Below are 13737 nucleotides of genomic sequence, written 5' to 3' on the forward strand. Positions count from 1 at the left end.
ATAGATTTTGCTTTTTGCGTGCTGACTCTTGCATATTAAAAATTAGACTTGATAAAGTACTTACACTCCTTTTAGTTCATTTTATTGGAAAAAGGGAAGCCTGAAAAAAAAACACAACTAAGAACTTAAGTGCTGTGCTGAATCTGGGCCAGGTAAGGAAGTTCATCGCACACAGCAGCTTAGGCCAGCGAAGCTCCATGTACTCATCCAACCTTCTCTGGAACACTGAACTTAAAGCAAGTGCTTTGATTGCATATGAGGAAACAATGTGGAGTTGGGAATTCATTTGGACTACACTGGGAATACAGATCTACTAAATGCAGGTGAGGGCTGTACTTCTATGTATCCTGGGAACCTTCAGAGATGTTGTTCCATTAGTGTTGGTCCCCTCAACAAAGCTCCCAAGGAGACTCATAGATTAACTTGGTTGGTTTCTGTTATTGCCTAGCTGGTCTTATTGCAAAGACATGATGCCAGACATGGGCATAAAGAGATGATCTGTTGTGCCTGAGATGAGTCATCTCAAAGCGGGAACGTATGGCCAGTAGAGAATACCTACCATTAGAAAATAAGAAACTGAGTGTGCATGTGAATCAATTGTTGGAAGCAAAGCTGGATTTACTATCTGTTTTTTGTGAATTTAATCATGTTAGTAAGGGAGTACTGTTTGGATGTTTAGCTTTGAACTTTTATCAGGTGTCATAGCAGGACCATCAACAGTGGTTAGTAGTTATGATCTGACTGTAGATTGTATTCTTTTCATCCTAAATTTGGAGGGATGCAATTGTCCACCAAAACAGAAAACACTGAAGCCCTATAATGATTGTGAAACCAAAAGCAAACCCAAAGACTCTTATGTGTTCTAGGCCAGAGGAACTGAGTTCTATAAGGCCATGTATGTACCTCCTCATCTTTGATCAATTCTGAGTAAAACTATGCTTTTAAGTCCAGGAAAAGCTATTACAAATAAGATCCCACTTAAGCTTTAAGAAGGCAAAACTAAAAACACTTTCAAATATTTTAGTATTAACTTTGTGTTATATTTAATATCTTCTGATTTATCTTTCAATCAGACAACGTCTATTAGTTCTCCCATGTTTAGAAGTCTAGCTTTGCTGCACATACTTGTATTTTAGTTTCTAAAGAAATCCTAATGTGGTTCTTAATCATAATTTTAGACAGAGTCATTGCAACATGAACTGGAGATGTTTTTTTGTTGAAAATAATTTACATGTCTGCTTCCAAATCTTTTTTAAAGCAAACTCATTAGCTTGAGCTCCAATAATGGAAAAAAAATCTACTATCAGCACCAACAAAAAAAAACAGACACAGCCAAAATAAAAATCGAAGTACATACAAAGTACAAATCAAAAATTAAAAATAAAAGTGAAAAAATAAATAAATAAATAAATAAATAAATACAAAACCAACCCAACCCAGAAATGCTAATTAAAGGCTGGCTAGTCCTGCTCGTATGCGTGATCTTATCATACTGGCTTTTTTCTTTCCAGATGTCACAGGTTTATGTGGTGTAAATGATACAATCATTACCCAGATGGTCTAAGATGGGAACAGCTTCTGGGAGGTATATGTTATTTAATTCTGCACATCCAAGGTCTATAAAAAAGAAACTGGTCAGTAAAGTGTCTGAATTTTGCACTATCCATTTGGGAATAGAAGCTCTGAACTGACTGACTGCACACTTGACCAGATGTGGCCTCATCTTTATAGAACACAACCAGACCACCAATAAAATTATTCAAAATACGACTCTGAGTGGCAATCACAGGACTGCTATTCTCATCATAACAAGCTCAACTGTGCACAAACAGTAAGGATCAGATTTAGTTCTCATTTTCACTGGAATATAACTGTCTTAAAAGGAAGTTTTTTTTCCACCCAGAGAAGTAGCTGACAGTGAATTTTGTCTTGATTTTTTGTACAGACATAACATACACTAGGAAGCAGATAGGTGATTCAAAATACACTAATAAAACCAATAATTAGACATACAGTGTTTAATTAATTTTATTATTGAGTGATAATGTGTGGTGCAGGAGTGTCACTGAAATGAAAGGCACATATTTGAAGGCAGAGTTGACCCATATAAAGCAAGTGTGGCCTCTTTCTTCAATGCCAGGAGCTATTGGAAAGATTTCAGATAGTCTCCTTGGAAATGATTCGAAGTCAGCAAATAATCAAACTGAGAAGTATTTTAAATTACCTTGTTTTTATAAATGCTGTGTTAGTTTTCCTGGAAACGGGACTAGATGTGGCAAAGTTCACTACTTTGCTGAATAAAGTTAAAAACTGGCTGCAGATGGTGTTCATACAATGCTATAGTCTAAGCTTAGTAAGCAGATGCCCTCCCAGTGGTATTTGTGGAGTAGTACCCAAGATTTCCAGTTTTGAGTTTGACTGCCTCAACTGCAGCTCCCCAGAGCATGCTGTCTGCTTTCTGCAGATCTTTTGATATAGAACTGTGTGAAATTTGCTACCTCAGAGAGACATAGGTGAAGCTGAAGTGCCTGCTTATGTGGGTGAGTCCCACATGCTGGGAAGTGTCCCAGAGGCAGGGGGCCTTGGCAGCAGACCTTGAGATGGCTGCTCCCCATCTGACTGGGTGGCTGATCCCAGCTAAGCGCCTGCCCTTGTAAAACATAGCACCAAGTACAAGTTAAAGAGCATCTCTGCTTTGTCTAGTCTATGTTGCAATAGGAAGGATTATAGGATTATACAGAGCCTACCAGAGCCCTGAATGCCACCCTTTCTCTTTTGCCCCAGCTTTTCTGTATGCTGTATGTTCAATTTCAGGTTCCAAGTAGTTTTTCCTCTCTAAATAAGATGTGTAGAATTTTGGGATATTGACTTAGTGCTTTATAAGGGAGAATTCATTATGTAGAAAAAGTAATAAAGGTGAAGTAGATTTCATATCTTAAAATAGAGATTATTTTACAGATGATTTTTCTAGTGTAATCTACTCTGATTTCAAATCTGGAAAGCATCTCTCTCCTGAAAGTAAAATACCAAAGGGAAGAAACAAGAAACAAAGTGTTTCATTTCTTTTTTAAACATTGAAAGTCATCAAAGTTTAAGACTTAATGACACCAAATAATATTGCTTTTCCCATCTCTGATTTTCTGTAGCCTACTGATCAGCCAACATCTCTAGCACCCAGTGCTATTTAGCCTCTATTATATTTTCCTGCTAACTGTATGTTTTTTTAAGTGTGAAAGTGTGAGAAAAATGACCGAGAAATGAACAACTGATATACGAAGCAGAAATTTTATTTATGTTGCTAATCAGAAAGAGAGCCTCTAATGCTCTGGGGATACTAGTGAGTCAAAAGTGTACACATTTGGAGGAAACAGTTAATCTGGCAGCATGACTGAACAAAAGTATATTAAAAGCTGTGGAAGATAATTTGCTTGATGCTAATAGAGGCTGATAGTCAAGGCCCAGAACCTAGTAAGAAGGTCTAGCAGGGTAGTGCTTCTAACATACCGAATAGCCAGATGAATCAAGAAAAGAGTGTACTTTTAAATCAGCCAGTCTTGCTTCAAAGCCAGTCTGTGTAAAAATTATAGGAACAGAAAATATTTTCCAGCTTGTTCCAAAAAGATGCAGGTAAGTTATGTAGGTTACAACTGGGAGGGGAAGAGGATGAGTCCCTGATGAATACTCAGGGTGTTAGCAGGCAGTCTAAACTGTTTTGGTTGGGTAAAAATGCCCTTGTGTGTCCACAGGATCTGAGAAAACTAGGAGAGAGTTGTGTAAGGGAACTGTTATGTTATGGCCTGAATTGGTGAACACCTGTTGAAGGGATTATGACTGGCCCAGGAAACACAGTTGCAAAGAATTTACATGTGCTTCCCATGTGATTGGAAGGGTCACATGCCCCTCTTGGGTTTATTTAAGGGCTAGTCTGTGAAGGGAGAAATTTCCTAAAGACTACTTCCTTAGAAGGAGTGTTCTACAGCAAAAGATCCTTGTCACCTGCTGGGTGAGTCAACCTTTCTTCTTCTAGGTGACGACTGGCATTCCTAACAGTACTTTGCTTAGTATCATGAAGAACTTGTCAGAGGCATTCACTGCTTCATAGAACAAGCAGATGTGGAATGTCAGAAATTTCAAGAAGCAGATCATACAGCGGCAGATGTAACCAGCTCACCTTGTAGAGCTCCTGTTGTATTCTAAGACATGAGTTAGGTGACCTACCATCTATATTGCTGTAGCTTGTCCAGAAGCTGTGGGCAAAGAGAGTGTATGAAGTTGTATACGTGTAAAAAATACACAAGTGTATACAAAAGTGTATAAAGTTGGCTATGGTTCTTTGCACTTCTGAAAAGCCTATGAGGTCACTTAGAAGAATGTCAAAAGCAGTTTATCTTATTCTTGTTTAGAGAGCCTTTGCCTATTCTGCAAGTGCCCAAAACACCAGGCCATGTGCAATGGGAGTGTAAGAATGGGGTCTGAAGTTTCCCCTGGAGCCTGAGTATGTGTATGATGAATATTGTTAATGGAGGAGGATCTCTTTACAATAAAGAGGCGAAAAAAGAGAATGAAAAAGAGTGGCAAAGAAATACATTGAGAGATGTTCGTAGCAATTGAAAGCAAGCCAAAATAACGTCTGGACTTCCTTCTTCCTTTAGAGGAAAAATGAAAACATTTGAGAGAGGTGGCTGGAGACAGTGAGCATTCCGGGTAGCATTTGGAGTAGAATATCTGATGGAAGGAGTCTTGGAAGTGTAAGCAAATACCTCCTATCTATTCCTAATGGATCCATGCAGAGCTGGGGAAGACAGGCTTTATGCACATTTATTGTAATTTAAGTGGGATCGCATCAAAGAGATGTCTGGTGCCACTGCCGATTTCACCTCCTAATGCAAACAATATGAAACTCCTCATATACATTAGCTATGGGCTTGGATCAACTGGAGCTGCTTTCAGTTTGTATATTTCAAAATTAAATAATTTGCACACTGAGTGAGGAAAGTACTAGTAACAGAGGGGCTGTGTACTATCCTTAGCTGTAGGGAGCCTTACTGGAACTCATTGTGTTTTGAATTCCTTTCTCAAAAATCTACCAGATTTCATGTTGCACAACTAATACATATTTTCTTATTTTATGTTACCTGGTCTCCTTAGTTTCTGATCAAACTATAAATGTGGAGAGCTTTTTCCTTAGATTTTCTTATTCTTCAGAGTTAATAGTTTATGTCAATTGCTCTGAAAATAATGCTTCTTTTTTATTTCCATGGAGACTGCAGCAGATACAAAGAGCACCATAACACTGCTCGATAGAGCAACTTCTCAGCTACATAAAGCTATTTTTCAACATACTCACCAATAGTAGTTATGAAGAGCTGGCATGCTGTTTGTGTTAAAAAAAAATAATAATAATTTAAAAATCCTGCACCAGTGGAGGTAACCAACTGTTTCACAGCTGCTATAACACTGTCATTGCTAGAAGAATGACTTTTCATCACCCCAAGCAGATGGAATTCAGAATGCACCAAATCCAGGCTATAGTAGATGTGGTAGAATTGTTCAGCCAAAATTAACCATGTGCTTCATGGTCTTCAAGTTGGCCTGGTGTTTTTGTGCTGCAGGAAAGAGGCTGCCTTCTTCTCTGACTCGATTCTGAAATTTCGAGACTTCAGTGATTTTATTATACTTTGTCATGTAGCAGTCAGAGTCGATGGTTTGTCCAGTTTCCAGGAAATTCAGAAGAACGACCCATTTCCTATCCCAAAAGATGTGTACATGGCTTTACTTGCTGAGGGGCTATGTATTGAACTTTTTCTTCAATGGAGAATTCACTTGTTGCCACTCTGCAAACTGATGTTTTGACTCTGTCTCATAGTGGTGAAAACACATCACTGGTAATGATGTGATCCACTGATTCATGTAGATGAGCTCTTCATTTCAAGCTGTGATGAGCTGTATGTGGCTGTTTGGAATGTGGCTTGTCTTTCTTGTAATCCCTGTTGAAACTCTTCATCCACCGCTTTGCTATGCTCACATCCACTGTTTGATCTCCATCAACATTATGCTAGTGTCATTGAATTTCAGTGGGTACCATTTTTTCTGCATGAAGGAATTCATTCCAACCCCTTTGCTTCATACTTGCTTCCGCATCAGGTGCTGTTTTATCAGACTGCCCATCTGTTACATGGCAACAAAAATAAATGTAATTTTGTTGGGATGTTGCCATACTGCCAATGTCTGCCTCTGATGTCATGGGACAACCTAATAAAATGATAAAATAGGAGGCAATACTTTCAGAGCAGTCCTTGTATTTTTCCAACCGTAAAAATACATAACTGCTCTGAAAATTCTAAGCCACAGAAGAAGTGCATATTGCAGCTGGAACTTCTAATCAATACATTAATTTGATTCTTCCTCCAGCCTCATGAAAACACAATTGAACTGTAAAGGAAAAACAGCATGCTAGCTCAGCTAAACTTAGGTCAGTTACTCATCAGTGAGTGACTCTTGAAACTCCAGCTATCAATTCTGCTCTCCAACAATTAAAGTAAACCTAGTAGAGAGCTTAGTACAGATGAATAATACTACTTCTTGTGAAGTATGCTCGTGAGAGAGGGGAAGAAGACTGAACAAGCCTTTAAAATATTATTTCCCTACAACCTGGTGGCCAAAAGACTTGATGACTAAACTTCTGTGGAAAACAGGATTCTGTACCTCCAAGAAGCCTGTATATCATTAGTCAAACTTCGTTGTATGCCTGAACTTGACTGTGGTGAATGTCTGATTTCTGAAGGAGTTAACTACCCTTCCTTCTCACGGAGTAAGGTGTTCTTCTGAGAAGCTGTGGAAGAAAACTAATCCTAGTCTATAACTTCCTACATATATATATATATATATATATATATATATATCTTGTGAGCATTAAACTACTAAATATATATATATATATATACCTTGTGAGCATTAAACTACTAAATAAATGAGGACACATGAAGACTACTCCTTAGTTTTAGGAGTGAATCAGGTTCTTCTCTCTAAAGGACTGGAATACTGGCAACCCAAGTAGATGTTCCTCAGACTGTCTGTAGAACCATTCTGGATGTATTTTCCTGATGAGATCTAAATTGAGTTAGTGCTCTTCACGGTACAGTAAATGATCTTTCCATGATTCCTTCCTGTTCTTCTTACCTAGGAGTGTGAGAAAGTGTTCAGATGCTAGACACACAGATGTTTGATGTTCAGCTCATTTGTGATATTTCTGGAGCTCAAGCAATAAATGGTTTGTGTCAAGAGCAAAAGGAAGGACTGTCATGTTTTATATTATTTTCTTCTCCATCAAGTCAGAAGTTAGCAACTCATAAAGTAAATATGAAGCAAAGTCATCTTATCGTAATAAAAGAGACACATATTAAAAACAACCAAAATATGAATCCCAGAGCTAAATGAAGGGATTGATTTTATAATCCTTGGTTTATAAACTGAAAACAATTAATATCAGATTTGCAGAAAAATTAGTATGTAGTTGTGTAAAGATTTTCTGTCACCACTGCTGGAGAGTCTGTAGATGAGGATGTAATCAAAGCATGAAGACCTGATCCCTAGAGTAAAAAATATTTTGTCAGTGTAAATTGGACCTACGATCTGTCTTTATCATTGTTAGTCAGATGGTAACACTCTAGAAAAGAAGACCCTTGAATCATTTGTGTCACAAAGTATCTTTAAACTCAGTAAAAGCCATCATTACTTACTCCGTGTGCCATACTTCTATATTTTTGGCTGAGCAGTTCCATTTTGACTAATAGATATACTATCCATAGATGTAGTGTTTGCGCCTTTGTTGGAACAGATGTTTATGAACCAGAGGTCAGTTCTGGGACTTCAGGTATCAATCTGTTTTTGAACTGCAGTTTAATAAATCAGCTCTGCTTAAGTCTTAGACACTAGGAAATTGAATAAACTATTTTTGATGCTAGAGGGAAAGGAAATCTCTCCTAGTTGTTCTACTTACTGTGTTTTTTCATCAAACAAGCCATGCATCATGAGTTATGCTCACTTTAAGAGTTGCTTGGATAACTTTGTAATGGAGAAAAAGATAAATCTGTCTATGGTAACAGCATCATTTATATTTGCCAGATAGCCCAGGAAATTTAGGTGTTGTTTCGGGTGCTCTCCCCATCTTGTTGGGATGCCCCAATCTTTTAAGCAGAAAGATAGGTTTGCTGTTAAGTGATTACTTTATAATTTGGCACAGGCGAAGAAGTGGAAAAGCAGTTCTAGGTCTGTGGAGTGTCTCTCTGCATTTTCAAGTGACAATGAATATTTAATCCATACCTCTTTTTAATGAGAGCATTAATGTTTCAAAGAGCAAGTTCTTTGAAATAGGAGTGTGCCTCTGATTTCTGTATTCTTAGAGGATCTTGAAACTTAAGTTGCTCTAACAAGACTTTGAAGAAGTAGGAGGGGATGATAAACTGAGAATGATTTGGCAGTTTCAGAAACAGGAATATGTAAAATTCTAAGGTACAATTTCTAGTCACTCATAATGGCCATCTCATTTCCTTTCTGGTACTTGCAGATGTCATTTGGTCTCTTTTTTACAAGAGCTAACATAAAAAGATGTCAACATCAAATGAATTAAGATTGGTTATTTTATAAACCATCTGGTCAAGTAAAATCAAAAAATAAAGGCTTGATGAAGTAATCACTTAGGGTCTGTTCTGGAAGTTGTGTTATTTTACAGGAAAATAGACTAGATAATCAAAATAATACTTCTGGCCTCAAACTACACAATTCTGTCTAATTAATGTTTTGGTTTTTTTTGTAGGTTTTTTTTTTACCATGTTTGATAATGTAACTGGTGATTGCTTTGAATTCTCTAAAACTGAGAATATGTTTTAGTCATGTTTTAAACTGAACAGAAACACTTCTTTTATATATCTTAGTACAATTACAAAAATGGTTTTGTTCATTTAAGAGCAAATATGCACTTACCTACTTAATTCAAAGACAGGGTTTTTTTTTTTAATTTTACAAATCAACATCTACAATCCTTTTTTCCTCTAAGTGAAAAGCAGTGCTGTGAATATGACATAAAACTTTTCTCTCTCTCTCTCTTTCCCTTTGTGAGAGTGTGCATAGTTATACAGATCAAACAGATTAAAGAATAGACATGAGGGTTGTTTTTTTTTTTAATGGCATTTCCAGATGAATGCTAGAATGAATACTTAGATATACCCGTTTAAGATGTTTTTGTTCATTACCACCAAGCTACTTGTCCAAGATCAGAGTCGTCATAAACAAGATCACAAGACTTCAGTTACCATTTAATTTATTCATTTTCCTTCTGGGACTTTATCCAGTTAGCCTTAAATAATGCTACTCAGGAATTGGCCTGCTTCATGTATACATATGAATCAAATGGGAACTGGAGTGCTGTGTCTGTGATCTTGCAATAGTAGCTTAACGGTGGTGACCAAAAGAGGAAAAAGAAAATCAGAAGACAGTGAAGGTACTGTGTTTCTTAAATATTTATTTGTACACTTACCTAAAACATGATTTTTAGGGACTGTAATTATTCCCGAAGCATGTTTGATCTTAGATACTTTATTGTTCTGGATCCTAACCCTGACACATAATATTGTCCTTAGAAAACAGACTCTTCTCAGAAAACATCGTCTTGCATTTAATATAAAGTTATATATGTCTGTTAGCTCTGTTTAGGTCTTTGAACAGTATCTTGAACGCTGAAATATGTGATAAATTCTTTATGATTTGTCCTTAAAAAAAAAAAAAATTCTATAGATTTCAATAAGCTTAGCCAAGAACTGTTGTTGAGAATTACTGTTGCTGTAGAATTGCTCAGTCTAATCATTTTAGGGTAAAAGCATATGTCTGAAACAAGAATTATTAAATCTACATTTCATTTTTCTAGCTCTTTTCATTTGGGGTTAGAGCCCAAATAGCTTTGAAAATACTTCTAATGAGATTTTGAATTTCTTGTAACAGTACCATTGGGAATTCTACTGTCTGAGAATTTGCTGGAATATAGCTCTTTCTTGATTTCAAATAATTCTTTAGAAACATTAAGGATCTCAAATTTCAGTTCAAGAAGTAACATTCTCAAATATGATTGTAAAATTGAACATTTATTTTATCTGACTGTGGTAGCATGAAGTTATAAAGTAAACCTTTTGCAAGAATCATAATCTTATACCGCAAGATTAGGAATTTAATCAGACCAAACTTTATTTAGTATCAAAAGTAAATTTTATGCTCCAACTTAAAGACGTAGCAGACTGATATCATGTTTAACAGTATTGTTGCCACTGAAGTTAATACTGATAGAAACCAGTGTGTCTCTGTTAAGTTTTGAAAGCAGTATTTACTATGACTTGTAAAATGTTTGCAAACATAACTGCCTGAAATACTAACAGTTCAATGCATTTTGGATTTATGTTAAACCGTTTGCAGAATTTAACATTTGTGATTGGTATTAGACCTCCTGTAGTACTTCCATAATTGCTATGCTTTCTTTGAATTTTCAGCTATGCCTACCTGTTGTCCTTTGTTTTGTTGCATTTGTAATTACTCAGAAATAATACAGGTCTGTTTTGATAGCTCAATTTGAGAGGCATTTCTAATGATAGTAGATATGACAATACCTTGGGTAGAGAGCTTGTGTACGACTGCAGGAATTTAGTTGAAGAATAGGTAGGAGTTGGTCGAAGCACAGAAGGATGAAAAGGCACAGAGTGGCTGTGTCTCTTTGCAAATTGCATCTTCCACTAAATTTTTGTCTGCGTTAATTTTTTTCTTTCTACAAGTGGAAACTTGGTCCTAATGCTGCTGATATATTTTTTTTTAATAGCAAGATGAAGAATGGGGAAAATTATTCATATTATTCACATTTAGCAAATTGAAAATATCCTCACTTTTTCATGCTGGTTCTTCTTTTTCATTGTCATCAGTAGTTAAATACAGAGTTAATTGTGTCACTTTGTGAGCAGACCTCGAGTTAACACCATGGTCCTACATGGTTGTGATATTTTTTCTTTCAGCCCTGGCTTTTCTATCAGTGTGATAACCAACTGCTTAAAATTGCACGTGATAGACATATGGAAATATCTTTACTTTGCTATTGCTTCAACACAGTAACTCTCACCTCTCAGTCAGTATGACTGCATTTAATTGTACATATATGCATACATTTATGCATTCAGGGCAGTTAAATCTGTGTTCAGTGACTATGAAGTCTGATTGCAAATTACAGAAGTTACTCAATTTAAGTCCAACTTCAGCTTATACTGTTATAATTTCTTTTGGGCCTGCATGGTTAGTCAGCAGTGAGGAGTTTATTAGAATGATGAAAAATACACTGTTTGTTTACTACTGTACCTTTCAATTACATCAAGTGTTATGAAAGGTTTTATATTCTGAAGAATCAGAGCAAGAAAAGGTGATTTTTCCCAAGTCACTTTCAAGACGTCTTTTCCCCCAAATCACTGTTCTTTATGTTTTTCCAGATGGAAAAGTCATACTCAAATATTATTCACACATGGCTTTTTTGGGAATTGACGTGGTAGCTGTTTCTTCATGTGTCAAGTGAGCATCGTTTCTCCTGGCAACGGTGACCTCTTTTGCAGCAACCAGAAAAAGATGTCTTGTTTTGAGGGGTGTTTGCAGTAAATGTCTTTCTGTCCTTCACTGGTGTGCAGTGTGTTGGGTGCAGGGGTATCTGGGCTTTTGATGAGGGCAGCAGGGGCGGCTTCTGTGAGGAGAGGTCTTGCAATGTTTGCATCCAGCTCCAAGGCTCCACTGCAACCATGGGCCCAGAAGCCAAGATGGTGCCACTTCTGTGAATAAGCACTCAAGAAAAGGCTGAAAGCATGATAGAAACATGGGGAAACAGGAGTACCAAGGCCAGTGGAGGAGGTGTAAGAGGTCTTCCAGGCAGCTAGCGAACCTGTGGATAGGGTCATAGTAGACCAAACAAATACATCCTGACATGGGCTGTAGCTTGTGGAGAGCCCACACAAGGGAAAGTGTGAGGGAGAGGTAAAGAGGGGACCTATGTGAACTGACTGCAAGCCATGTTCCCTAATCACTGCACCGATGTGGAGGGGAATCAGAGGAACCGGGAGTGAAAAAGTCAAGTTGGGCCTGAGAAAAGAGGGTGTGAGGGAAAGTGTTTTAATTTTGTCTTTGATTCTTAACCTATTTTGTTTGACACTAAACTAAATTAAATTAAATTGAATAAAAGGAAAGCTCACTCCTAGCACAAAAGCAATGTATTTAAATAAATACTCTTTGACTCTGATATCTTCACTGCGATTTCTAGACATTAACAATTCTGTTGATTTTGATGGTGAACTGAAGAGAGTATTTTCTGTTAAAACTGATACCCACTGTCCTTCCACAGTTTCTTTATGCTCTGACAGCCTTGAGTGACCTCAGCCCTGATGTCATTCTGTGCTCTATCCTCAGGTCTTAAGAGTTGTGCCTGTGTTTACTCAAAAGGAAATACTGCTTTAGAATTTCATATGCAGACTTTGTGTACTCAGGAACTATCTAACCATAGACAAACAGGTAGATACCGTCAACTTGTCCTTGGATTGCTTCTTAACATTTTCTTAGTTGTGCAATCAAGGGCAATTACTCCATCATTTGCTTTTGTTTATATTCTGTTAGAGTTTTCTGTGCTTAAATTCCATAGTCTGTCCTGAGTGCTACAGAGTAATCCTTTGCATACTTGTAAATCAAAATTGGCTGATTTTCAGGAGGATGATTATCATGTTTTCAAAACTTTGTTAACTGATGCTTTGTGAGAATGCAATTGAAAAGCAGAGAAGAATTTCCCTGCATTGTAAATTAAAGTAAGCTATAGATACCCAGCAAGACATAAACCTCCTTGATATTGGCTTTTCTTAGAAATAAAATTGACATTTGATAGTTTCAGGCTTTTCAAGCTACCTTTGAAATTCTCTTGTTGTTTCAAGTGTGCATGTAACAAATTAAAATTCTTAATGAGACAGGTTAACCATATTTCACCTTCATGTATAATCTTAGTCACTGTTCTTGTGTGCTTAACAAAAGGAAGCCTTTTAAAAATTAAAATAAGTGTTCCCAAGTATGAAATATTATTTAAAAATGTGTCTGGGATTCAAAACACAAGCAAGCAACTTTTTGGGAAAACAAAGTTGGTAGGAATCTACAGTGATATTCAGGAAAAAATTAAAGATAAAAGGAACAGAATTAACATGAGCTGTTAAATTTCACAGTATTTTCCTCTGAGGGGTATCTATAAAAAGTATGAAAAAAATATAATAGATCTAATTGGAACTACTAAGTTTTACTTGTAGGCTTTACCAAGTGACCCAAATTATGAATGCTCTGGTTTGAATTTCAAACTGGGTCATGTGTAGAGTGCCAACATTTAATTTCTAGTGATGACAAATATTTAAATTCACTATAGTTTTCTACTGCTACTTGGAAGAGACACAAAACTCCAAACCAAAAAACAATTCACTTTGAAGTGCTCTGTCCAATCTCAATAAAGTCATCACAGTTATGTATGGAGAAATGAACGTATATTAAGCACAATATTTATTTTTGTAGTCCAGTTTTTACTTGAGAAATCACATTTCTGAATGTAGGATTTGGAATTAGGAGAACATGAGGACATATTGAAAAAGTATTGTTTTCTGGAGTGTTCATGGATCTGATGTGGTCATTTACTTTGCAGCAACT

The sequence above is a fragment of the Cyrtonyx montezumae genome, unplaced genomic scaffold, assembly GCF_038088225.1.
Source record: "Cyrtonyx montezumae isolate F1298 unplaced genomic scaffold, pur_monq_1.0 scaffold_2, whole genome shotgun sequence".
Classification (NCBI taxonomy): Eukaryota; Metazoa; Chordata; class Aves; order Galliformes; family Odontophoridae; genus Cyrtonyx; species Cyrtonyx montezumae.